The sequence below is a fragment of the Bradysia coprophila genome (genome assembly GCF_014529535.1).
Source record: "Bradysia coprophila strain Holo2 chromosome IV unlocalized genomic scaffold, BU_Bcop_v1 contig_5, whole genome shotgun sequence".
In the NCBI taxonomy this organism is placed as follows: domain Eukaryota; kingdom Metazoa; phylum Arthropoda; class Insecta; order Diptera; family Sciaridae; genus Bradysia; species Bradysia coprophila.
The window spans coordinates 3,117,580-3,145,008 of record NW_023503374.1 but is presented as its reverse complement, the minus strand read 5'-3'; the positions used below and the strand labels follow the sequence as shown (position 1 = coordinate 3,145,008).

Sequence of the window (27,429 nt, the reverse complement as noted above, 5' to 3'; positions counted from 1 at the left end):
GTGTTTCGCTCCAGAATGGTGGGACTTTGACTGCTACTCGTTGCAGCAAAGTTTCTTGTTCGTTGCTTTCTTGTTGATTACTCTGCCCATTTCTGTTTTCTCCGCCTGCCATATCGTTGTTTGAGTCGTCTGTTAAATCGATTATACTCAAATCGTGGAAATTATTCATATAACTCGTCCGACGAACGATCAAAACAATGTGCGGTATCGTCTGTCGTTGCGCTTTTTGTTCGTTTTTGATATTCAGTTGGTATCCGTGATGATGGTGTTGTCGTTGTTGTCGATGACACTTGTCTATGTGGTGTAAAAAGAAGCGAATGCAAATTTTTTGAGAAAATCGCAAATTTGGCACTAATCGTTGCACTTTGACCGTTTTTCCTTTACGTTTTTCGTTCGCGGCGCTCAGAGCGTATAATCACTTTTCTGTCTTTACACAATGCCCGAGCGAGTATTGACTGAAATTTCGCGAAATGACTTTCGTAAGCCACTCCAATCGGTACGTAAAAATTCCCGATTTTTTTCACTTTTTCGATAATTTCGCCCGTTTGACTAACGTCACCAGTGCGGAGTAGAACTCCGTAAATGAAACGAAAGGATGAATCCTTAACAATAAATTTATTCAATTAAATTTGCTTATGATATATGACTTGTCCGATTGATCGTACGCGACGGAATGAAAGAATATAAAGCAATTTCCGTCGAGTTGTATTAAGTTATGCGGGTGGTGAATATAGAATGAATATAGAAAGTGCTGACTGAGAATCGAACCGCCGCAATAGCAAAACTCGATGGGATGAGATGAATTCGCTTGCGGCACATCAGTTGCTGGAACTAGCCTGGGTTCTGACAGGTGCCTGACAGCATCTCGTTGGAGATACTAGCAATAGATTCGAGTCGTTGTTCACACTGGTCTTAAGGCCCGTCATTGGGAAATGACAGGACAGTTTCCCGAAAATGTATGTAAAATTTTATCACAAAAATTCACCGAAAAAATTCAAAGAAACTCACCTCTTATGCTTTCCATTGTATTCGGGCATAGTCTCTTTAGGTCACCAAGGCATATTTGAACACTAAAACACTTTTTACTCGATGCAAAAACAAAAATTTTTTTTTGTTTTGTCGCGACAAAAACACAGAAAATATTTCGACACTACTGTGACACTCCGCTACTGTAAGTACTAGAATCAATGTTTGCTGTGTTCACTTCGGCGGTAAAATATTTTCATTCAAAAAAGTGTCGGACATTTAAAAACAATCATCAACAAAGGTTGACAAGGGGTAGCATATACATTTAATAATGCTCATCGACCATTTTTTAAAGCTTTACGAGAGCTCAGCGGACATTCTTTCAACGATGGGAGAGCACTTATTAAAAATTTAGCCTCTCGTAAGACTGCGCTGAGCCTGAGCGTAAATAAATGTTCGTTCCTCTTTAGTAAGCAAAGAAGACTTCGCGAAGTCTAATTATGTCACCTCTTTGAATAAAAATATCGGCTGAGTTCTAATAATTCTCCGCTGAGCTCTAATAATTCTTCGCTGAGCTTTAACAAACCTCCGCTGAGCTATAATAATTCTCCGCTAGGCTACAAAAAGTGTCCGTTAGGACTAAGCAAGTTGCAGGAAGGCTTAATGGAGTGAATCGGACACTCAGCGGAGATCTGCCGAAGCTAAGTGGAGCTATCAAATCATAGCAACAATTATTAGGTATCCGCTGATGCTTATTGAGTGTTCGCTTAGCTTCATTGCCTTACTACAACGTGCTAAGGTCTAACGGACTCTTACTGAAGCCTAGCGGAGAATTATTAGAGCTCATTAGAGGTTTGTCAAAGCTCAGCGGAGAATTATTAGAGCTCAGCAGAGGTTTGTTAAAGCTCAGCGGAGAATTATTCGACCTCAGCCGATATTTTTGTTCAAAGAGGTGGCATAATTAGACTCAGCGAAGTCTTGTTAGCTTACTAAAGAAGTGGGAGAGGTTAATTTTAATAAGTGTCTACCATCGTTGAAGTGTCGGACACTTTTTTGAATGAAAATATTTTACCGCCGAAGTGAACACAGCAAACATTCATTCTAATCCTTATAATAGCGGAGTGTCACAGTTGTGTCGAAATATTTTCTGTGTTTTATCGCGACAAAACAAAAAACAAAATTTTGTTTTTGCATCGAGTAAAAAGTGTTTTAGTGTTTAAATATGCCTTGGGGACATGAAGAGACGGTGCACGAATACAATGGAAAGCATCATGGGTGAGTTTCTTTGAATCTTTTCGGTGAATTTTTGTGATAAAATTTTCCATACATTTTCGGGAATCTGTCCTGTCATTTCCCAATGACGGGCCTTAAGAGGCTCATACTCCACTGAAATAGCAACGAAAACAGAAAATTCGTTAGAAAATGAATCGAAATTTCATTATTCTGAAGCAACTTACAAGCACTCAATTCCTAGACTCCTAGATTACGAATAAAATAAGTGGGTAGTAGTAGGGGTGAAGGGGTAAAGGTCAAAAAGTTCGTGTATATATGTTCCTCAGTCCTCCGGAAACATTTTTTGACAAATTTTTCAGTGTGAACGGACTTGCGTCACGGCCCTTCACTAACGTAGGGCCATGATCAGACAAAAGTTACCTCATTTTGGACAATAAATGAAAATTTTCGTTTTTAAATGCGAACTATTACACAAGTCTATTATACCTGCTGAATACCAAAATGTACCTCAGTCAATAACTGGCCGACTCTGCCTCGAATATTGCGATAAGTTTTTAATCTAAAACTGTTCCGGGTAACCTATTTTCAATTCCGATTTTCAGAAAACTGTTTTGTCCTGTCCGAATCGTTTTCCATTAAACATACGGTGTATGGTGTGTACGGTGCAATATCGTATAACATATAAATCGTCCGAATATATGACTTTATGCCATGCAGCTTAATATGCTGGGCTGTAATTTTGGATTCAATATACACGAGCACGTTTTGAAGCAATTTCCGCACGTACCAATAAAGTTCATTTCCAATAAATGATAACGATAACGGTATTATTATAAATTACCAGATCCTGTGAAAAATTATAGTTTTTTTTTGGTAGTTTAGAAAGAAGGGATAACGTTACGTAAATAAAAAGCATTCTGTCGAACGATGAGACAACATTTTCATCTAACATACCTAACCTACCTACCTTGTAGCTGACTCCACTAAAATGCATTTTGAAACACATTTCACCATCATCATAACACACTTCCCAACAATGTAATGACATATCATGGCATGAATAAATTAAGACATTACGAACACACGCCGTCAAATCGATGTACAATTTATAAACCTAAAATTTCCGATGCAAACTTCTGAAGTGGTACATCGTCTAATGTAGCTCATTCATAACTGCAGTACACCACCTGAACCTTTTGTCTAAGTGTACAATTTCTGTCCTGAATATATATGCACCAGAATAAAGTGTACGAAAGTGTTGTGCATATATTTATCCCTCTACGTGTTTATGATAAATTTATCCACAAACCTACATAACCAACATAATATAAAGGATGCTGTTGACGTGTTTTATGATCTTTGTTATTTGCACTTTCAACTTTGTTGCAACGAAATTAATCTCACTAAAGTAAGACATTAAGTATGAACATTCACGTTCCATGTACCTATAAGAAACAATAAAGGACAGAGCAACGTTTTTCTCGTTATATTTCGCACACATACTGATGTGTTTGTATGCATCCAGGCTCATACAGAGGGAGGGGGATTATTTTAATCGAAAAAAAATGTTACCGAATGAAATCTGTGTAGAATTATAATAGTGCCGAAAAGTTCTGGTTCTGGTATGGTTCTGGTTAAATTTATTAGTCGATTTCTGGTTTCGGTTCTGGTAAATATTTCTTCTAAATGATGAGTTTTGCAGTTGCCCACCAACCAACTAACCAATTTTTTGCACAGTCTTTTCAGGTTAAAAGTTACGACGAGAATCAAAATAAGAAACCTCAATAATTGCCGGTGATCCGCACCGATTTTTAACTTTAATACTTTGCCAGTATAATCAATCAAGTATCGAGTATTTATCAATTCGATTGAATCAGTTTCGTGTGATTATTGTGAGTACTTTCGTGATTTATAATGATGGTTCAAGATTCTAATTTGTTTTGTCTTTATTGTCTCGTTCAGAGAATATACGACAGTGTTTATTATTGTTTATTATTGACGAATCTTTTGATAAATAAGGATCAAGAAGAACACCGTATTAGTATAAATATTTCGTGGTTACTTTCAATTGTTCGGTTTATAAAACAGAAAAAACAGAGAAAAACGAGAAAAAACAACAAAAAAACAGAAAAATAAACGGAAACACAGAAAACCAATAGTATTTGTGCATCCGACAACTGAAATACGACCTATTTTGCCATGATTTTTCATTGAGAAATGTCAGTTTTTTTCGAACTATATATCGTGCGGGAAAAAACTTCATTTCTTTACGATTTATAGTGCGAGAGAAGAATTACATGAATTTTTCTATGACTATACGATTGATTAAATTTAATATGGTGAATGTGAAGTGTGTATGTTTTCAAGTAAATTGATGTGTTTTGTCTATTTCAGTTGTCCGATGCACAAAACGTTGTTCGTACCTCGACAGGAAATGGATTTTTTCAGCACACGTCCTAATTTTCCTTACTCGCTTCGCTCGTAAGGAAAACTTAGGACTGGTGCTGAAAAAATCGTCATTTCCTGTCTTGGTACGAAAAATTGTTTTGTTTTGTTTAAAAACAAAAAGAGAACAGAATAAAACAGAACAAAACAAAAGATAAACAAAAAACAGAAAAATAAAATTTAAAAAAATAAAAAACAGAAAAAAACAAGAAAAAAATGTTTTAAAAAAAACAAGGTCCGAACTAAATTTACGTTTATCCACCCCTCGACAAAACCTGTAAAAGCATTTTTTTATATTCCCGAATTCTTATAATTATTATTACGCTATTCAATAAGAACCTACAAGCAATTCATCATTTCCATTAACAGTTCTACATAGAAGAACCATAAACAGTTCTCCATTGAAGAACCATCAACAGTTCTCCATTGAAGAACCATCAACAGTTCTCCATAGAAGAACCATATCTCCGTAACAGAACCATAACCATTTCGACAATAAAAAATTCGATAACAATAATTTCTATAACATTCATTTGTCTCAGCTAAATGGCGTATGAACAACATACGTACTCGCGTATTATGATATCGAACTACACATTTCTTTATGGAAAAGCTGTTAGTTACACGAGCCTAAATGTAGAATAATAAAGTGATTTCTTGAATGGATGTTAGTTAAAATATCGCCATATTGTATGCAATGAAAGGTGCTGCATTGTACACTGTATTACACTACGTCAACATCGCATTTTCGAATATAAATTTTTTTTTTAAATTTTCTTTTCGTTACTCTTCATTTTGGTTCTATCATGGTCGTACGTTAGTTAACGAGCGTGACGCAAGTCTGCTACTACAAAAATTTCGAAGAAATTTTTTTTAGGGGATCTATACGAGTTCAACAATCTATCAAACTGCAAAGTCGCTTTAGATGTGGACGAGATATTGAATTTAAAAATTTGAATTTTTGACTTAGTTTGGATTTTCTACATTCAATTTCTTAAGTTGAATTCACAGTCATCCGTTTTCACTCCGTTTTACTTCCATGTACATGACAGTTGTCATTTCAAATAATTTAGCATATGTTAGACCTATTGTTTGAAGTGTCAACTGTCATGTACACAAAGGCAAAACAGAATGAAAACGGTGACAAAACGGATGACTGTGAATTCAACTTGGTGGCGTGCTTTAGTTAATCGGAGGCAAAACTGAGTGTTTTTTTTGTAAGTTACCTTAGTTCCCGCTGATCCCACTAAATCATAAGCGTTTATATAGATTTTCTTGAAATTTAGAATATGAGTTTCTCTGACGTCATCTGCACCAAAAGTGCTATTTTAACGAAAGGAGAAATCCCGGATCCCGGTAAGGATCCCGGAAGTGTCTGTTAGATTATCAATTTGATATCATCGAAGTTGCCCACAACTGTTCTAAATTAAGAGCCTAATCTATTCGTCAATGTTCATATAGTATCATTCCAAAATTGAATTGTTCTTTCGATAAGACTTGTTTGTCTCTAAATTTACTTTTGGATATTTTGAAGTCTTACCGAATCCTGGTAAAGCCAACAGTTTCCATAGAATTCTTTGAGTGTGTGCGTGTGTGTGTGTATGAGAAAGCCTTTTATTTTCAGCAAGAGATGTGATGTGTTTCTATGAGTGGTTATTGGTGACACGGAGTGAAAAGTACTTTATTAGGCTCTAAATGTGGAATTATGATCCCAGGCCGCACTACACATGAATCGTGTCCAAAATGTTTATTTTGATGATTTGGAAGTTATGTACCGAGCCGAAGGTACAACAGGTTAATACGCTATTTTATCTGCCGAGAACAGATACATCGAGATAAATAAATTTAGGGTGAAAGTGAAGCAAGTCCTTGTGTCTACTTACAAAATAACTGATATCGTTAAGGGTGACGCATTCTGCCAAAAAGTTTTAACAACAAAAATTTTACAAAAGTAGTAGAACCGAATCATCTACTCCTTTGTGACGCAAACTTTTCTTTTGGTAAAATTTTCTTTCTAAGTTTTGTTAGTGCAAATTTTAGTTGTTTAAACTTTTGCGTTCAGACTAGAGGTGTGCACCGCCGATTTTACGCCGGCGCGCCGCCGATTTTTTGCTAAATTTTCGGCGCGCCGCCGCCGAAAAATAATAGCTCACGCCGCCGCCGCCGCCGATTGTATTTTCGTCGCGCCGAAATTTTATACGTTTAGTGCTTTCAGAAATTTTAATGGGCGACAATAAATATAAACTTAAATTGAAAAATCTATACAAAAGTGTGTGCCTGAGTACATGTACAAGGTTTTAGCAAATGTTTATCGCTCTTAATTTATAAGTCAGGTTTCTATATGCTGCTATGTTTCTATATGCGTAGAAAGGAGTTTTTTGTTAAAATTTTTTTGTTGAAACTTTGGGTTTTTCTTCTTACTTGCACTGTACGACGGTGATTTTGTTTCTGATGCTACGATAGGGTTATCTTCGAAGTAGCTTTCTATAACGTATCCTATTTCTATCAGTAGATGGCAAGTGTTTTATGCATATTTTTAAATACTTCTTCTTCTTCTTTTTCAGCCTGTTTCTATCCACTGCTATCCATTGCCATTTGCTGCCAGTTTGTACCTGCAATATTCTTAATTCCGTTTGTCCATCTCTCTGGTGGTCTACCTATAGCTCGTCTTTTATATGGTCGCCATATAAATACTAGTCCAAAGAAAAAGTTTGTTGCTGTCTTGGGAAGGGTATCGATGGATACTACTGAGGATGGTCAGATCACGCTGGCCCGAGACCGCCATCGATACCCGAGGTCGAAACAGCATTTGTCTTTTCTGTATCCTCACTTAACGTGAACTCTTGGGTACGTTACTCTATTTTCTGTGCATATAAGAGGAAGAAGAAGGAGAACAAAATTCAGTGAATCAGTCAAAACTACTGTAATTGTAAAGTGGCAAACTTAAGACCTTATGTGGAATTTGGGTGGAAAATGGCGCAAATCACGTGTTTTAGGAATTTATAAAGTGGAAAATCTTTCCGGTTTCAAGTTTTTTCGTCAAAAAGACGAGACACGGGTATCTTTATTTTCAATTTTTAGCTGCTTTATTTAAAAAATTTGGGAAAAAAAATCATTTTGGCGTAGTCTATGCACTTATTACTTATAAATTTAAGTTTATCTAAATCTCTTATTTGCGAAAACCTTCTACTACGATCTCACTCCTTCATCGAAGATGGACTAAAGGCAACGGGAACGGTTATTGCATAAATCGAAAGATAATAGTAGTGAGTTTGCGTAAATGACATAAATTATAAGTTGGAAATAAGAAGCCTGCAGAACATCTGGTATGAAGATGTGACTTAAAATTTCCAAATTATAATTTGACTTATAGCTTACATGTCATTTACGCAAACTCATTAATCATTCTTGGATTCATTAAATTAGATGTTTTCAAAATAATAGGTGATTGTGCATTGTACACAATATAAAAGGTGAGATACGCCTCAGTTGATTCCCCTTGTATAAGTGGTTGATACTTCAGATTACAAGATAGTAAGATTTCAGTGTTCGGAAAAATGATTGCGCACGCTTTTTCAAATGTTTTTGCATTATTTTCGAAAGTTTAGATTTTTTGTAAATTTATCGGCGCGCCGATCGGCGCACCGCCGCCGACTATAAATTTCTTCCGGCGCGCCGCCGCCGATCCCTTACCAGTCGGCGCACCGCCGCCGACTATTTTAAGATCGGCGCACACCTCTAGTTCAGACGCAGAATGCGTCATGCTCGGCGATATCAGTTATTTTGTAAGTAGAATAGCTCCCTCGAATTGTTGGTAAACATACTGGAGCTATACTGTATTAAATTTGTCGATTTTCAATGAATGAAATAAAGAAGAAGAAGATAGAAGGACTTGCGTCACTTTCCCCTTTAGAGTTTTTTTTGGACTTATTAAAGAATTTCATGCGAAACTATGTACTTCATTATATCCTTACTCATATCCTATGTGCTTTTAACGAATTTTGAAATGTTCCACAACAAGATTTCACACATTTCGATGCATTAATTTTATACGAAAGTTTATGCTATTCGCAACTATGTATTTGCACAGTTTCACAAAAGATAACCGGCGCTCTGGTATGGTATAACATCTAACGTAAATTTATCTTACAAATGTCTGCAATATGAAAGTTATGTGTGTAATATAAGTATCAGCTAATGTTTAAAATAATATGGTCTCGACGAATGAAATACTTGCAACAACCAAATGAATATGAAATTCGAATGTATGTCCTTTTCCCAACGGGCAGATAATTGTTCCAGCAATTTGAAATTTTTGATGGACATGTTGAAGAGAGTAGGCATGTCTCTAAACTTTATGTGTTTGCCAAGCATATGTTTTCGTAGCACATAAACCATTCACATGGTGGTTGGTTATGAATTATAAATCAGAGTGAATACGATGAATACGTAATCGAATGAATAAGTATTATGCTTCGGATTTATCTAATTAAGTAGTTATGAGTGATGCACTCAATTCTTCGACAATATTGTTCATTGTAACGTAAGTAGGTACTTCGCTAGCTACCCCAATATAGACACTTTTTGTTTCTTGTTCGGCTACGTGGTAATTGTGAAAGGTCATGACGAAGGTACGAAATTGACCCAGAAATTGCTGGTCTCCCAAATTCGTAGTGCAGCTACTTCCATGCGACTTAGGGTTCTTTAAGATTTTTCCTTGTTTCATGTTGTTTGCCATGAAAAGTTGTGGAACCTTCATTTTCCTCGGAAAATTGTTTTTCCAGCCGGAGAAGCCATGGAAGAACTTTTTTTTGGGAAATTTTTTTCAAAAAGTGTCACGGAAAATTCATCAATTTTGAAGCCATTTTCCCTGGCCATTTCCAATCCATTTTTCATAAATTGTGTGTCATTCCAAAGCGGCATTCAAGTACTTCTGATTTCTCAGGAGCCTGGGATTTGCCCTGGGGAAGTCACATACGTGCTAGTAAGGATTTTTTTATGTTTTTTCTAGATCAATAGAAGACACGTAGCTATAATTTAGGATACTAGTTCCAGTGTTTCTTGCACAGATATTTCATCACTACTTCCCTTCTCATTGATTTCTGTTCAAGGAATATGAAAAGTTCCATTTTTGACGATTTTCCCCTTGGAAATCGCAATTTACTTTTACGAAAGCTTTTTTGGGCGACATAACTATTTTATTGGTCCTGTTCCCCGTTGAAATTATTTTTGTGATTGTTTATGGAGGAACTCGTCCAAAATAATGTCTCGAATCCTGACGTTCATACTACTTCTGTTTTCTAGACACTCGACATTTCTTACGCCATTTGGCCATTTGCTTCGGCTAACATTCGGACTTTTAACAAACTTGAAGTCAATAAAGGCCAGATGTTTAAAATAGATGACGTCTTCATGGTCCGCTGTCTTCTCGATGAAAGAACGTCAGGGAATTCAGACAATTTTTCTGGTTTAAGAGACATGTTCATTAATCTACTACTATTTCGACACGTTTGCATTAAGATCACCGAGTAGATTTCAACCATAAAAATGTCGCTAATATTTGGTTAAGTTAAAGTAAATATCAGAAACAAAACTAAATAAAATCAAGATATCTAAGATGATATTTGCATATTGTGTTACAATTTTGTGTTTGTGTTCCTCACTGTTAGCAATATATGTACATACTTACGCCGTTGTGTGTCTGTATCACATAATTTCTTCAATAATCCCTCTGATGCTGTTACACGTTACATTATTTATACAATATATTTGGAAGTATACTACATTTACTACCCACACCCTGTCGGCACACATTATTTTATCGCATCAGAGCCCGGAAAGTTGTGTTTACTGTGTATGCGACCACCTTCGGTAGCAATCACTTTACGTCATCACTCAGACTGTAATAGTGAAGAACATCCTTACCAACGGATGGTAAGTTCCAAGTCAAAGTGAACAAAGATTTTCAGTTTGACATTTATATTTCTGTCAACGTGATGTACACTATAGACTGTTATGGTGGGGGAAATGTTTTGAAGGAGACATTGAGTTTGAACAAAGAACTTGCAGTAGCTGTCAAACATTTACAAAGAAGAATTTCTTATTCATTTGACACAAAATGTCATTTAATGCCACTATCGTATCCAAATTATTTCACTCGCTCCACTCGTTCTACAAACATTCGCATTCGGATCAATACTCACGCATACAATCAAACTCGTTCAAACATGACTAACTTACGTGGCCAATTATGTAACATATTCGTTGTATAACACACCGAGTGAAAAGTTGAATCGTATGCATCGTATGGTATCAGTAATGCGTATTTGCATAGAGTTTAAGAGCATCTCTGTTGTATGCACGAAGCGGTGTTTGCTTAAAAATATGTTCGTTGAGTAAATGGTAGGCTGCATATGACTGGAACAGTGAGTTGCAGACTTTCAACATTTTAATGCAACTTATTACCAGTAGCAGAGAGAAATGCAAAGTCGGTCTGATCATCTTTAAGATTTATTTTGGAACTTTATAGCAACTTATGTAAAACATGCCATCTTCATGCCTCATCGATTTTAGTGTTGGTGGATGTATTTGTATCTTAGACGAATTGTATAATCATTTGAAAGGGCATTTATTGCCAAGTTTTTTAACGTTGCGATTTGGCAACGGACTAAATGCAACACTAGAACTCACCCACAGCGCAAGGCTATTAAACTAAAACAGAAGATAAGTTCACAAACAAAGCCAACGCTTCGCAGAGCTCACGTTTAGTGAATGAATTGGGAAGAAGAAGGCTGTTTCGACCTCGAGAACTTGCGGCGGTCCAAAAGTCAGAGTGAACCGACTATCTTCAGTTGTTTCCGCTAGCCTCTTACACAAGACAGCCGTAAATTTTCGGTTGAATAAACATTTGATAATTTACATAGAAAAATGCCATCATCTGATGGAAAGTTTGGACATGAGAGTAATGCCACTTCGAAAAACCCTGAAGCGTGGCAGACAAGATTCAAAACATCCAGCAAAAACAGTCACTAGCACTCTACTTACTCACTCATCATTACAGAAAACCACTCATTCACTCATTCATCCGTTCGTTCATTGGAACACAGAAATCGAAAAATTGATCCAGAACTCTAGGTCCGACTTCAAATCCAGTACGAAATGGTATGCTTCGGGAATCTGGAACTCATTCGTACCAAGCAGGAATACTGAATTCTCAGCAAACGAACATAACATTTGGTTTACTCGATTCAAGCACGGTTGAAGCAAAATTGATCGAAAAACAATGCAAAAATGAAAAGTTTTCGTCAGACTCTGAAATTGTCCTGAAATCGTTCGTTCCGGCTTTTGATTGTCGATTTCCCACTTCGTCAATGTCCCCACTTGTACCTGCATCTAAGGCATTTCTAATGAAGGTTATAGTGTAGTGACCCATTATTTGGGGTAAAGTCTTTAAGTGGTACAGGTATGTCGCATCGTTCACGGATGTGCAGTGTTACCCGCTTTTTTTATTAATTGCACGTCACCCATCCTTCACTTAGAACAAGGTACGTAGTGTTGCTCATACTTAATTCAGAACAAAGCGCGTCGTGTTACCTGTCTTTTTTCAAAAAGAACGAGGTATGTTGCGTTCCCATCCTCATACAGAACAAGGTATGTGGCGCTACCCATCCTTCACTTAGAACGAGGTATGTAACTGCAGTACAGTGGCATACAAGAGTAGTGTGGTTCATATGGGTGGTGCAGAGTAGTGTACAAACGTGTTAATATCTGAAAACGGGAAAATTCCGAAAATCTGAAAACGAAGATAAAAACGCGAGAACCGATTAGAGGTGGGCGCCGGCGCCAGCCGCGCCGAGTACCGCCGAAAAAAGAGCCAAAAAAGACGTCGCCGCCGCCGGTAAAATCAAAACACTACGCCGCCGCCGCCGGCTCGTTTTTTTTACTAATTTTCGGCGCAATCTACCAATGTTGCGACTTCATTTAAAACCAAACCACATTTCTAACATAAAACATTTCTCCAAAAATTATCAAAATTTCCAAAAATGTTTTATAATGTTTTTGAGTTTACTTTTCATGTTTTCTTAGTATTTTTTGTATCGACTTTTTTGTGTAATAATAGGAATTCTGAAAGGCCATGGCCATAAACTAAGATTGACACAAAACAATTGAGCACGTTTTCAAAAGCTGTTTTTTTATTATTAATAAAATGCTGTGAACTGTGACTACGCCCGATTCACACACAATATATGCTGAGGTTGCACTCCTCGAAAAATTTCAAAAAGCGAAAATTAGCACAACGTCATTTAACTTTGATTTTGAAAAGTCTACATTTGCCTCCTTTTTCACTTTTTGATTTTGCGCTAAACACAAAAAGCGGTCGATCTTATTTTTAGCCCCGTACGAAGTACTGGGGGCTTATAAGATTAATATGCCCTTTGTAACATGTTGAATTGGAAGCAGACGGTAAGGGCAAAGCATTTGTCTATGTTCATAGATAACGAATCCGCAATAAAAAAATGTCCGTCTGTCCGCGACCCCTCTAGCTTGAGTAAATCACAACCTTTTTTCAAAATTCTTTTTTTCCCCGATTGGTATCGACAAAAGTAAGGTCAAGTTCGAAAATGGGCATGGTAGGGTCGGCCCTTCCAGAGCTAGGGCCCTATAGGTGTTTTTCAGTCTTTCGACGATATCTATCGAAATTCGCACGCAATAGCTGCTTGTGATACATCAAATGAAAGGTATTGACAAGTAGAACAAAGTTGTCAATATTTTTTTTGGGTAAGATGCAACGCGGGCTTGTTGGACGGGCTCAAAGGTCGTTACTCGGCCCTAAGTGTTTTTTGCACATAAATCGAGTAAATCTCATCCGATTTTGCTAGATTTAGTTTTTTATGGAAGGTAATTGAATACCGAAAAGAACGTGGTGAAAAAAGTTTCAAATTTGGGCCCTCGGACTATGGCCGGTACTCGGCCCTAAGTGTTTTTTGCACATAAATCGAGTAAATCTCATCCGATTTTGCTAGTTTTTGTTTCGTTTGAAAGATAATTGAATACCGAAAAGAACGTGGCGGAAAAAGTTTCAAATTTGGTCTTTTGGACTAAGACCGCTACTCGGCTCTAAGTGTTTTTTGCACATAAATCGAGTAAATCTCATCCGATTTTGCTAGTTTTTGTTTCATTTGAGAGATAATTGAATGCCGAATAGAATGGTGGCAAAAAAAGTTTTAAATTTGGGTCGTTGGACTAAGGCTGCTACTCGGCCCTAAGTGTTTTTTGCACATAAATCGAGTAAATATCATCCGATTTTGCTAATTTTTGTTTTATTTGAGAGGTAATTGAATACCGAAAAGAACGTGTCGAAAAAAGTTTCAAATTTGGGCCCTTGGACTAAGGCAGGTACTCGGCCCTAAGTGTTTTTTCCACATAAATCGAGTAAATCTCATCCGATTTTGCTAGTTTTTGTTTCATTTGAGAGATAATTGAATGCCGAATAGAATGGTGGCGAAAAAAGTTTTAAATTTGGGCCCTTGGACTAAGGCCGCTAGTCGGCCCTAAGTGTTTTTTGCCCATAAATCGAGTAAATATCATCCAATTTTGCTAATTTTTGTTTTATTTGAGAGGTAATTGAATACCGAAAAGAACGTGGCGAAAAAAGTTTCAAATTTGGTCCCTTGGACTAAGGCCGCTACTCGGCCCTAAGTGTTTTTTGCACATAAATCGAGTAAATCTCATCCGATTTTGCTAGTTTTTGTTTCATTTGAGAGATAATTGAATGCCGAATAGAATGGTGGCAAAAAAAGTTTTAAATTTGGGTCGTTGGACTAAGGCCGCTAATCGGCCCTAAGTGTTTTTTGCACATAAATCGAGTAAATATCATCCGATTTTGCTAATTTTTGTTTTATTTGAGAGGTAATTGAATACCGAAAAGAACGTGGCAAAAAAAGTTTTAAATTTGGGTCGTTGGACTAAGGCCGCTAGTCGGCCCTAAGTGTTTTTTGCACATACATCGAGTAAATATCATCCGATTTTGCTAGTTTTTGTTTCATTTGAGAGATAATTGAATGCCGAATAGAATGGTGGCAAAAAAAGTTTTAAATTTGGGTCGTTGGACTAAGGCCGCTAATCGGCCCTAAGTGTTTTTTGCACATAAATCGAGTAAATATCATCCGATTTTGCTCGTTTTTGTTTCATTTGAGAGATAATTGAATGCCGAATAGAATGGTGGCGAAAAAAGTTTTAAATTTGGGTCCTTGGACTAAGGCCGCTACTCGGCCCTAAGTGTTTTTTGCACATAAATCGAATAAATATCATCCGATTTTGCTAATTTTTGTTTTATTTGAGAGGTAATTGAATACCGAAAAGAACGTGTCGAAAAAAATTTCAAATTTGGGCCCTTGGACTAAGGCCGCTAGTCGGCCCTAAGTGTTTTTTGCCCATAAATCGAGTAAATATCATCCAATTTTGCTAGTTTTTGTTTCATTTGAGAGATAATTGAATGCCGAATAGAATGGTGGCAAAAAAAGTTTTAAATTTGGGTCGTTGGACTAAGGCCGCTACTCGGCCCTAAGTGTTTTTTGCACATAAATCGAGTAAATATCATCCGATTTTGCTAATTTTTGTTTTATTTGAGAGGTAATTGAATACCGAAAAGAACGTGGCAAAAAAAAGTTTTAAATTTGGGTCGTTGGACTAAGGCCGCTAGTCGGCCCTAAGTGTTTTTTGCACATACATCGAGTAAATATCATCCGATTTTGCTAATTTTTGTTTTATTTGAGAGGTAATTGAATACCGAAAAGAACGTGGCGAAAAACGTTTCAAATTTGGTCCCTTGGACTAAGGCCGCTACTCGGCCCTAAGTGTTTTTTGCACATAGATCGAGTAAATCTCATCCGATTTTGCTCGTTTTTGTTTCATTTGAGAGATAATTGAATGCCGAATAGAATGGTGGCGAAAAAAGTTTTAAATTTGGGTCCTTGGACTAAGGCCGCTACTCGGCCCTAAGTGTTTTTTGCACATAAATCGAATAAATATCATCCGATTTTGCTAATTTTTGTTTTATTTGAGAGGTAATTGAATACCGAAAAGAACGTGTCGAAAAAAATTTCAAATTTGGGCCCTTGGACTAAGGCCGCTAGTCGGCCCTAAGTGTTTTTTGCCCATAAATCGAGTAAATATCATCCAATTTTGCTAATTTTTGTTTTATTTGAGAGGTAATTGAATACCGAAAAGAACGTGGCGAAAAAAGTTTCAAATTTGGTCCCTTGGACTAAGGCCGCTACTCGGCCCTAAGTGTTTTTTGCACATAAATCGAGTAAATCTCATCCGATTTTGCTAGTTTTTGTTTCATTTGAGAGATAATTGAATGCCGAATAGAATGGTGGCAAAAAAAGTTTTAAATTTGGGTCGTTGGACTAAGGCCGCTACTCGGCCCTAAGTGTTTTTTGCACATAAATCGAGTAAATATCATCCGATTTTGCTAATTTTTGTTTTATTTGAGAGGTAATTGAATACCGAAAAGAACGTGGCGAAAAAAGTTTTAAATTTGGGCCCTTGGACTAAGGCCGCTAGTCGGCCCTAAGTGTTTTTTGCACATAAATCGAGTAAATATCATCCGATTTTGCTAATTTTTGTTTTATTTGAGAGGTAATTGAATACCCAATGGAAAGTTGGCAAAAAATTTATGTGGGATATTCTGGCACAACTCAATATTTCCCCTTGAGTTGAGATGAATTGAGTTGAGTTGAGATGAATTGAGTTGAGTTACCATGAATTGTGCTGAGTTGAGATGAATTGAGTTGGGCTCTATCTCAACTCAACTCAACTCAATTCGGTCTAGTAAAATTTGTTTATAAAACAAAATACACAGACTAACTATTAGACGATGCGAGAGAAAAAAAATTAACTCCTAAGTTACCGACACCGTTCCGGCGCCCGGCTCGCATTGCGGCCCTCCGCTTCGCTCCGGGGCAATGGGCCGGATCGCTCGGCGTGTTAAAACGCTTTTTATGCGCAATGAGTTACACAGACTAACTATTAGACGATGCGAGAGAAAAAAAAATTAACTCCTAAGTTACCGACATCGTCGCTCCGGGACAATGGGCCGGATAGCTCGGCGTGTTAAAACGCTATGCCAACCGTAGGGAAGTAATTCTTTTACGAAATTTCATTGTACGTAAATAGCGTTTTAACACGCCGAGCGATCCGGCCCATTGCCCCGGAGCGAAGCGGAGGGCCGCAATGCGAGCCGGGCGCCGGAACGGTGTCGGTAACTTAAGAGTTTTTTTTTTCTCGCATCGTCTAATAGTTTATCTGTATAATTTTTTTAATAAAAGAATTTTATTAGGCCGAATTGAGTTGAGTTGAGATAGAGCCCAACTCAATTCATCTCAACTCAACACAATTCATCGCAACTCAACTCAATTCATTTGTTGAGTTGAGTTGTGGTAACAAAAGAATTTTACTGAGTTGAGTTGAGATAACAAAAGATTTCTCAACTCAACTCAATCCATCTCAACTCAATTGAAAAAAGGGAGTTGTGCCAAGATATCCCACATAAAAAATTTTGGGTTTCTAAAATATTGTCGTAAATTGTTGGCTTTATTTGAGAGGTACTTCGTACGGGCTTTCGTAATTGCGCTATGCGCAATTTTAAAAATGAACACTTTCAGTAAATTTGACAATGCCCAACTTGACTTGTATTTTGGTAACAGACGCATTAGAGGGTTGTAGAGGTATTAGGGTTCCGGGCGTATTACGGCTACGGAAGTATTATGGTTACGGACGAAATGGGATTACGGGTAGTACGGGGCTAAGTCGCAGCAAACGCTCCGACTGTTCTGATGCCTTGTTTTTGTCAATCTTAGTTTCTGGCCATAGCCTTTCAGAATTCCCAAAAAAGTCCAACAAAGTGCTTTTTCAACCCCCCTACTACATACTGTCTCAATGGTACAAACGACAATCGATTCTTCAATCTTTTTCTATCGGCAAAACGATTTTAGGATCCTATTTTGACGAAACAGTAGTCTCAGACTTCTTTATTAAGCAACATTCTTCAATACGAAATAGACAGTTTGGATCTCATCACTCGGCTCAAATCTATGACTTGGATCGCTACACACTGCCAATTTGAGGCAATACTAGAGTTAAAGTCAACACGGAAAAAACGGAAAATGTCAATGTACGTCTGATTCGATCACGATTTACGTGTGAGTCGCAAATACTACATCTCCTACGTAGTATGTACATCGAAGTCGTGAAATTTTACGTCTAAATCGTACAATAAACGACTGAGTGAACCATTGGTTTTGTACATTGTAGTTGAGTGAGGACAAAACCAATGGTTCACTCAGCCGTTTATTGTACGATGTAGACGTAGAATTTTACGATTTCGATGTACATACTACGTACGAGACGTAGCATTTGCGACCCACACGTAAAACGTGATCGACTCAAACGTACATCGACATTTTGTGTTTTTTCCTTTAAGCTATAATTGTACTCTCTTATAAAGAACACACTATTAACTAAAATAAATGTAAGATTTTAGAACAAATTTTTTCTACAACAATTTTCCGTTAAGCGCCGTTTTTTGCGCCGAATGCGCCGCCGCCGCCGATAAATATTTTGACATACGCCGCCGCCGAGTTTCGGAAAATCGGCTCAGCCGATTCAAGCCGCCGCCGATACTTTAAAAAAAATTTACAGCCGCCGCCGAAAAATATAGACCGGCGACCACCTCTAGAACCGATCCATCTGAAAATCCGAAACCTGAAAACGTGAATAATCCGTAAACCTGAAAACGTCAGAAAACCAAAACAAATCAATTTAACGATTTCAGTCCTCAACTTCGGTTCCAGATGGAACTCCACAAAAACTTTCATTTTCTCTTTCCTATTGTTGAAATCTTGAGTAGATCAAACCGTTGCGTCCTTACTCAGGACGTTTGGAATCACTAAAAATACCTCTAGCTGAAATCGAAAACTACATGGGCGTCTAATGTTTAGCGAATAGTCAGTAGCGGAGTATCATCATTTGAAAGGGCATTTATTGCCAAGTTTTTTAACGTTGCGATCAAATGATAATAATTCGTCTAAGATTTGTATACACCCACAGCACTGATCGCATCTATGATCAGTTCTATGGGTGTATACAAATCTTAGACGAATTATGATACACCTAATACTGACATTTCATTCTTATGCTGTAATCATCGATATAATATACTGTGGATAATGAGACACGAAGAACGAAATTTCGGAAATATAGCACACATACAAGCGCAAAAAATACGAATTACAACACAAAACATACATCCATGTGATCTTTCCGCATTTCCTGAAAATCTGAAGTTGGTTTAAAAATCCGTCGAATCCGTTGTTCTAGAACTGGAAAGATGTAGCAATCAATTTCTGTGATGAAGAGTGATCAACTTATAGGAACTGATCTCTGGCGCCCTAAACAGTTGATTTATTTAAAAAAAAAAAACTTAAAAAAAACTTTACAAAAATCTAGTTAAACTCGTCAAGTATAAACCACAAGTATAAACCGTCTTATTTGTATCTGTGGTCCAGCTGAAAAACAGCTGAGGCAAATTCACGCTGAAATGTCACTGCTACTTGCTGCACATTAATATCTTTCATTTTCTGCTTGAATCATTCTTGTCCGTCAATATAATGCGAAAAACCTCAAAAATTAGCCTCGAAACTATCACTTCTTCGGCTATATCTCCGGATTAATGTAAAAATACGGAACGCGGAAGTCAATAGCCAAAAATGTTGGCGTCATAAACTGTAATAAACACATCATACAAACAACTGCGTTATCATAAATTATGTTGAGATAGAAATCTTATGCTAATTTTCAGGGACGCGTAAAAAATTATAGTTGTGAACACTATTCGATTTTTTAAATTTTACATTAAAATTTTTAGACCCGTACGAAGTAAACTAATAAACTTACGCGTCTCTAACAAAGTTGTTTGTCTACCTATGTCTACCTATGATTGAAATAAATAGAAGTTTGAATGGATAACTTTTATGGACAACTAAACATTTGGCAATGCTTTAGTAATATATAGATAAATAGGGCATACGCATCTTTCTTCGTACGGGTCCGGCTAAGGGCTGAGCTTTTGTTTTTGTTTACTCTTGCTGTAGGTATAAAAGGCAATTTAAAATCAAAATATTTCCATTCATTTATTGTTATTTGATTGACGACTAGTACAAATTCAAGAGTGAGTAATCTATGTGTAAAGTGTATGTAGTCTTAGTTCGTGAATCGTAACTCTGTGACGGCTCTGGAAAGAGTCAAATAAATTTGTCGGTCCTTGTTTCGGGACAAGGCGTAATAAATTTTTATTTTAAATAGACCCTACCCACGCAGTGACGTCGAATTTCGATTGTTCCTTCTACTCTCTACTGTCAAGTTTGACGTTTGTAACCTAAGAAATTCTTTACGTACGTCTGTCGCTGTGTTTAGGGCCCAGGAAAAACAGACGAGCTAGGAGTGGTTTACACATCGAGCGAAAATAAAATTTTGACAGAAAATGTATTGACGTAGGGTCATTGTTTTCATGTGAATGGAAAAATTGACACCACGTTATATGCTTCAGCTCAGTTCAATCAGCTCGAAGTTTATTTATTTCTTTTCTTGTAGTGCTGGCATTAAAACTCGTTATAATCATCCTGACCTTAGCATCTTCTGCGTTCAGCGGAAATCCGACTGGTGGCGTATTTTGTGGTACCAATCTTTATCCGCATTCATGTTGGAGCTATTGTTCTGGAAATAGTGGCAACTGGTGTTGGACTGACGAAACTGTAACCTGTCAACATATACGAGGCGCACCACCTGGTTACGGCTGTGACGGACGTTCCTGTTACTCCGGCAGTTGTTAATTGCCATAATAATAATTGTGGAACAAATAACTACGAAATTTTGTAATTTTTGTTCAAAATTCTAATTCTCAGGATGGACCATTTGGTATTAAACGTATTCATTCAATTGTAACATATTGATTTACTTATTTGTTTTCATTTATTCTTTGTATTGCTTACAGTGAATGTCAGTGAAATTTAGACATGAATTTGTTCGATGCGATATAATGTGGATAGGGAAAGGATTTCGGTATAAACGATTTCGGTAGTACCGGTAATACCGGGATCCCGATTGCCGGTTTCAGAGCTAACGATACCGGTTTTTACTGAAAAAATAAATTTTCAAAAATCGATAGATATTCACATGAAATGATACGAAAATTCAAGCATATTTGGTTTCAAAATCAAAATTGCTAGCTATAAGCAAAATTTGTGTCTGCATTACGTACAATACAATTAAAGAAGACCATAAATAAAGCACGATTTTGTCTCTAACCTAATTGTCGTAGTCGTTATAATGGAACCAAGTAAATTGGAGAACGTTTTAATTCTTAAAGAAGCAAAAAGTCATTGGATGAAGTTGTAGCTACGTTGGTGGCGAAAGACGGTCTGACGTTCAACGTTTTCGAAAAATCAGAAGAACTGCGCGAATCGTTGAATGCTCGGGGCTACATTCTTCCGAAGACTGCCAAATCATTCAAAAAGTTGACAATCGACTACTCTAAAAAAGTTCGTCAACATCAGAAGCAAGTTATAAAGGGTTTGGTAGCGAAAAGCGAAAGATTTTGTACGATGTTTGACGAGTGGACGTCACTAAGGAATAGAAGATATATCAATCTCATTCTTCACGGGAAGAATTCCGAATCTTGGTATAATACGCATCCGAAAGTCATTAACATGAGAAAAGTGTTTGGAATTGGTCGGAAATACGACGTTGAGTGTGAGCGAGCGTTATCGGCTGCTGGTTACTTTTGCAGTAAACTACGATCAAGATTAAATGACGACATAATCGATCATTTATGTTCATTACGTAGTTTCTTTCAAAACAAAAAATAAATTTACAAAATTCATAAGAAGCAACAACAATAAGTTAAACTAAATTTTAGACATTTTTTTTTGAAATCCAAGAATCTAAATTTGATTAATAAAATCAGAAAATCAATTTTTTTTTATTTAAAAGCGAAAAAAGGCTGCAACCAGTAAAGAACGATCTTTTCAAAAACAAATATTTACAATAAATAAAAATCATCAACTCTGATACGTCCCAAAGTCCCCAAAATGCAACTAGCATTTCTCCGTCAGAAAATCAGAAAATTGTGCATTATTAAATTTTGGATTTTTAAACAAAAAAACCGGTAATACCGATATTACAGTGTCCGGTATTACCGAAAACCGGAATCGCCAAAAGCCGTCCGGTTTCCTTTCCCTAAATGTGGAGCTAATACCATTCAGACACGAGGCGCACATAAATTCGATGTTAATGACATCTTATTTTAAAATGGTTAAATATGATTTACATGTGTTTCACAAAATATTTTTACTCGCTACACCCCGCGGAAAGACGTTTTCCGTCACGGGTGCTTGCAGGAAAACTTACTTCCGTAGGGCTTAACGAGTAAAATACCGTACATGCTTTGTGTTCCTCACACTTGGCAAAATAAAAATGTCCAAACCAGCTTGTAATGTACTATTTTATGCCAAATACTGCGAAAGTTTGTATTTTCGGTCCTCAAATGTACTATTGTTATCTCACAACCGATGGCCCGAACTTCTATTCCATTTTTTTTTCGTTTAACGAAGGGGAGATGACGTTTGTACCGAAATTTCGTGCCAACGCACATCTGATTCGGTTATATATGACATTATATTTACCTTGGTTATTAGCATCGAACTAATATTACCGATATTACCTCCCCAACTATATCTACCTAAGTGAAGCCAAATGACAAACCGAAAGACGTCGTTGAATGTGATTTTTTAGCATTGACTCATCCGATTTTTCGTTATTTATGTTCGACTACTCTAACATAATGACCGATATGAATCAGAAATTGAAGATTAATGTTCATGTGAAAACGTATACACAGCCTCATACAATGACAATGCAACGCTCCGATAATCATTTTGTCTAATCGAAATGAAAGTGTCTCTCGTACGGAAAACAAGAATATACAAATTTCCTAACCAGCTATCTTAATTGGGTATTACATTGAATGTTAGCCGTTCGTCGCATGGATAAGGATGTATAATGTACCAGGCCTCCCACATCTAAAAGCTTTAAAAATTGTAGAATTGCAAATCTCACATCTTAAATCCTAAATAGCAATCTTGGCAGTCTTGCTTTCTGCAGCCGAAAAGCAACCAAACTGCCTAAAGTGAACGGTTGTCCAATTACACATGCAAGTATCCAAATATGCATGGCCATCTGTTTTGAGATAGCGAAAACATTTTGTGAAAGTAAATCTTAGATTTCAATCAACATTTAAAAAAAAAGGTTGTCATTAACATCGAATTTATGTGCGCCTCGTGTCTGAATGGTATTACCTCGACATTATATCTACCTTGTTATTTACTTGTCTTTCATAAAATATTGTGTCTATCTCAAAACAGATGGCGCCATTTTCTATAGAATTTTTGGTTATTAATATGAAGATGGCGTTGGTATCGAACTTTCAAGCTACCGCACATCTGATTCGGTTATGTATTCCCACACTAATATCTAACTTGGTAAAATTGATCTGATCCAATTTTTGCCTTCGCAACATTGCTATTCAACAACTCAGCACTGGAAAGGACAGATAGTGACTTGCATAGTTTCAGGAGCACGTTTTGTTTTAGTGGAAAGCCTGATGCAGCCACTGTACATCCACCAAACTCAATGTTCGGTTAGTTGTCCATTTAATGATCTTTTGTTCCGTCCCCGACGACGTCGTTTCATCATCATTTTCGTTTGGGAGTTAAATTTTCTCCGGCTTTAGGGAATATCACCAGTATCTAAGTGGTATATGACACATAGTCATAAACTTTGTTAATCTCTTATAATGTCCGACAATAAATTCATCATGGTCCATATTGCAGGGAATGGCTCATGCATACGAAATGAAATTTTATTATTCAATTTAGGATTAGTTGTAGAAACAAGATAATTAAACTAACATGTAAATAATGTGAAAATAATGGAATATGCAGTGCGGAATGCATTGCAACATAAGATTGAGATAGATGAATTCTCTATGCTAACCATCCATATAATATAGGCTAGGTTGGTATGCACACGAAGAACGAAAATTTGGAACACACACAACGACAACAATTTTTAATCAAAACACAAAATAAAGCGAAGGGACATTAAAAGGTACATTCAAAAAGGAAGAGGACATTAGGATTTTGAAATATTGGTATGGCTTTATTCCGCGCGCTTTCTTAGAACGTAAGTTACGTTACACATACATTCATACATTCTTTCCACACAAACATTCAATGTGTGTACCAATAGATCTCTTCGTTTGGTGAAACTGATGACGGAAACGTGAGGAATGGTGGGGAAGAGTGTGCAAACTAATTGAAACTAACTTCACAATTTCACATAGTAATGAATAAGTGAGTGCGTCCAATTCTTTGAAATGAATGTAAATGAACTAAATACGGGGAATTCCCTTAGAAGTAAAGTTGGTTGTCATTAGTTTGCACACAAAACCGAACCGTCGATCGTCACGCCAGCGGTCATTTTAGTGATATATCTACCCTATATTAGAGAACTTTAGCAAATCACACAATAACGACAAAACCAATAATTTCCAACAATAACGAAAACGATATTGACACGGAAAAATTTTATTATTGTGAATGAGGCCAGATGGGTAAATATGTTCACAAATCATGGTGTGTTATGTGGTGGCAGAATTCAAAATTCTTCTGAAGTACTTTAACAGAAATTAAATTGAAGTAGAAAAATATAATTTGTGCACCGGACAACTTTCTTAAAAGGTGAAATAATAGCAGTGAAAAAGTGCTATTATATCGTCTGGGATGAATATGGTTTGAAAGGTCTTTGCCAGTAGACCTCAAAACAGGCATCAGACAGTCTCGAGCTTCACTTGGTTCCTGGTTGAAGATATCCGAAGATGGAAAAATGGTGTTTTTTAACCTAATTTTTTGGCCGCTATAAACAATCGTTCCGGGTAAGAGTGGGCTCATTGGAAAGCTGAGTTCAAGTACTTTCGGGGCATGCCTAGTATGATTAGATTCATTGATAGATGTTGGAAAAAATGTACAACAAAAATTTTCAAAATCTGTGTGAACTTTTGACAGGTCTGGGCTGGACTGATGACGCTTAATGTGAACCTAATATGCTAGTTGTAACGTACATTATCTAAGCTTTCCATTGATACCTCATTTGCTGTGCTTGGTACTGCTGGTGAATTTTACCACGGCAGAGTAAAAGTAAACATGGCAGGAGCGGTTCATTATTGAAACGTCAAATGAGGGACCTAATACACTGTATGAAAATGAACTCATATGAACACTGACATAAGTTGAAAAATTTAATTCGCAAAAAACATACGGCTACTAGATTATTCAGGTCCCTAGTCAAACAAGCGCTCCTGCCTGGGTTACTTTTACTCTGCCGTGATTTTACGAGTAGCGGGTGTACTAACATAAAAATCTGTTATGTGGACAATCTTATTTAATTTAGAATTTAGAATTTTTGTGTACAACGTGTCTATTTGGATGGTAAAGGGAGTTACTCGAAATTTTTTTTTTCTGAAAAGCAGTGAATGAATTTCAAAATGTGCTCCACGCGCTGTTTGTGAGATTATGCTCACCACAGCACAACTTGTTCTCTAAATTGCGTCGTCAAAAGGCAAGCTAATTTTTCCATTTCCTTTCCACTAGCTTCAGAATGTTCTAGTCTACAGATTTCAATAAAGCTATATATGTTCAGAGATACACGTTGTAGACAAAAATTCTAAATTAAATAAACAATCAACGATCTGACGATTCTGTCAACACATTTATGCACGATATAGTGGATGTACTCGAATATACTAAAAAATACTGGATTGCTGGAGCTATACTGGATTACTGGATCTACTGGAGCATAAATTCGAGTCTTGATTCATTTGGGCGTTTGTCTATTTCAGTTGTGCATAAATCGTTGTTTCTACCTCAACAGGATTTTCTCAGCACACGTTCTTAAACTGAAGACTGGTGCTGATAAAATCGACTCTGCCTGCCTTATATTTTCTATATTATACTGTGGCAATGCGTCACGCTTATATTTCACTTCTCTCCCAATTTCCTCTCGTTTGTCTTTCTTTTTTTTTCTTCAAAAATTCCCATTGATTAAACAGATAGGCTAAATCAGCGATTTTATTTCACAAGGATTCAATTTTACATTTATAAGTTCTTCCAAGTTGGAGGTGCTAATTCAAAGTAAATCCTTGACAACTTCTGAAGACCAAAACTAGAATTTATTCATTAAAATTCGAACTTCACTTATTGTCAACGCTGGTCTATCGAGAGATTCATATAAATTTATCACTTTCACATGAAAAGCTTTTGTGTGACTTTCATTTGAAAATGTCAAATCAATCGAATTCAAAAATTTTAAACATAACACACCATGATTTGTGAACATATTTACTTATTTACCCATCCCGCCTCATTCACAATGATAAAATTTTTCCGTGTCAATATCGTTTTCGTTATTGTTGGAAATTATTGGTTTTGTCATTATTGTGTGATTTGCTAAAGTTCTCTATTATATCGATGATGCTAACTTAACGTTCATTTCGATTTTCGGTAAACGTTTAAACAATTGATGATCTGAACCGATTCAGTCATAATTTTTGGTCATGATGGAAAATTGATTTACTCTGGTAATGAGTCCGACTTCGCCTAATATTGAGGTACGATTTACCAGCTTTGTTACCAATCCGACCATTGAATACATACTTTGTTACCAATTCGACCATTTAATACCAGCTTCGTTACCAATTCGACCATTGAATACCTGCTTTGTTAACCATCGTACCATTGAATACCAGCTTTGTAACCAATCAGACCATTGAATATTGGCTTTGTTACCAATCCGACCATTGAATACCGGCTTTGTTACCAATCAGACCTTTGAATATTGGCTTTGTTACAAATCCGACCATTGAATACAGGCTTTGTTACCAATCCTACCATTAAATATCCTACCATTGAATACCAGCTTTGCTACCAAAACTACCATTGAATACCAGCTTTGTTACCAATCCTACCATTGAATATTGGCTGTGTTAGCAATGCGACCATTGAATACCGGCTTTGTTACCAATCCTAACCATTGAATACCATCTTTGTTACCAATCCGACCATTGAATACCATCCTCGTAATTATTTGAAATTTGAACCGAATTTTAAATTGTCCTTCATCAACGCACTTCAAAGGCAAAAGAACAGAAATGTTGGTAAAGTCCATACGTTCCATACGAAGTAAAAAGCCAAATGACAGTTAATAAAATCTCTTGGAGTGCGTTGCCTATGTACTATTTGGTGAACCACAACTCAGCATAAGCGCATATACATCACGATCATGTTGCGGGTGACCGTTCGTTAAACTTTAGACATACAATGCACTACATTCCCTACCACCACAGTACAAATCAATACCACACTCATAGAAAAGTTACACATCGAATTTATTGGAATATAGTTGGGAATGCAAGCAGATTCACATAATGATGACTGTATCAAAAACAAATAGTAATTGAAAAGAAAATACCAAACAGCTCAACTCACCCGTTTCAATTTTTGGGAGTGTATATATTTATATATTCAGGGCTAATTATTCGAGTCATTAATTTGGAATGGTAATCCGAAATTAATGGGATGAGAAAAAAGAAATTATCTCTACCCCCAAATA

General features: G+C 36.6%; 1 long non-coding RNA gene across 1 annotated transcript; it reads left to right on the top strand.

The window, feature by feature from the left end:
- Positions 1 to 5,251: 5,251 nt before the first annotated feature.
- Positions 5,252 to 11,554, top strand: LOC119071612. The gene is made up of 3 exons (XR_005086695.1): positions 5,252 to 5,263; positions 11,011 to 11,012; positions 11,522 to 11,554. It is a non-coding gene; the product is annotated as an uncharacterized LOC119071612 (long non-coding RNA).
- The last annotated feature ends 15,875 nt before the right edge of the window (positions 11,555 to 27,429 follow it).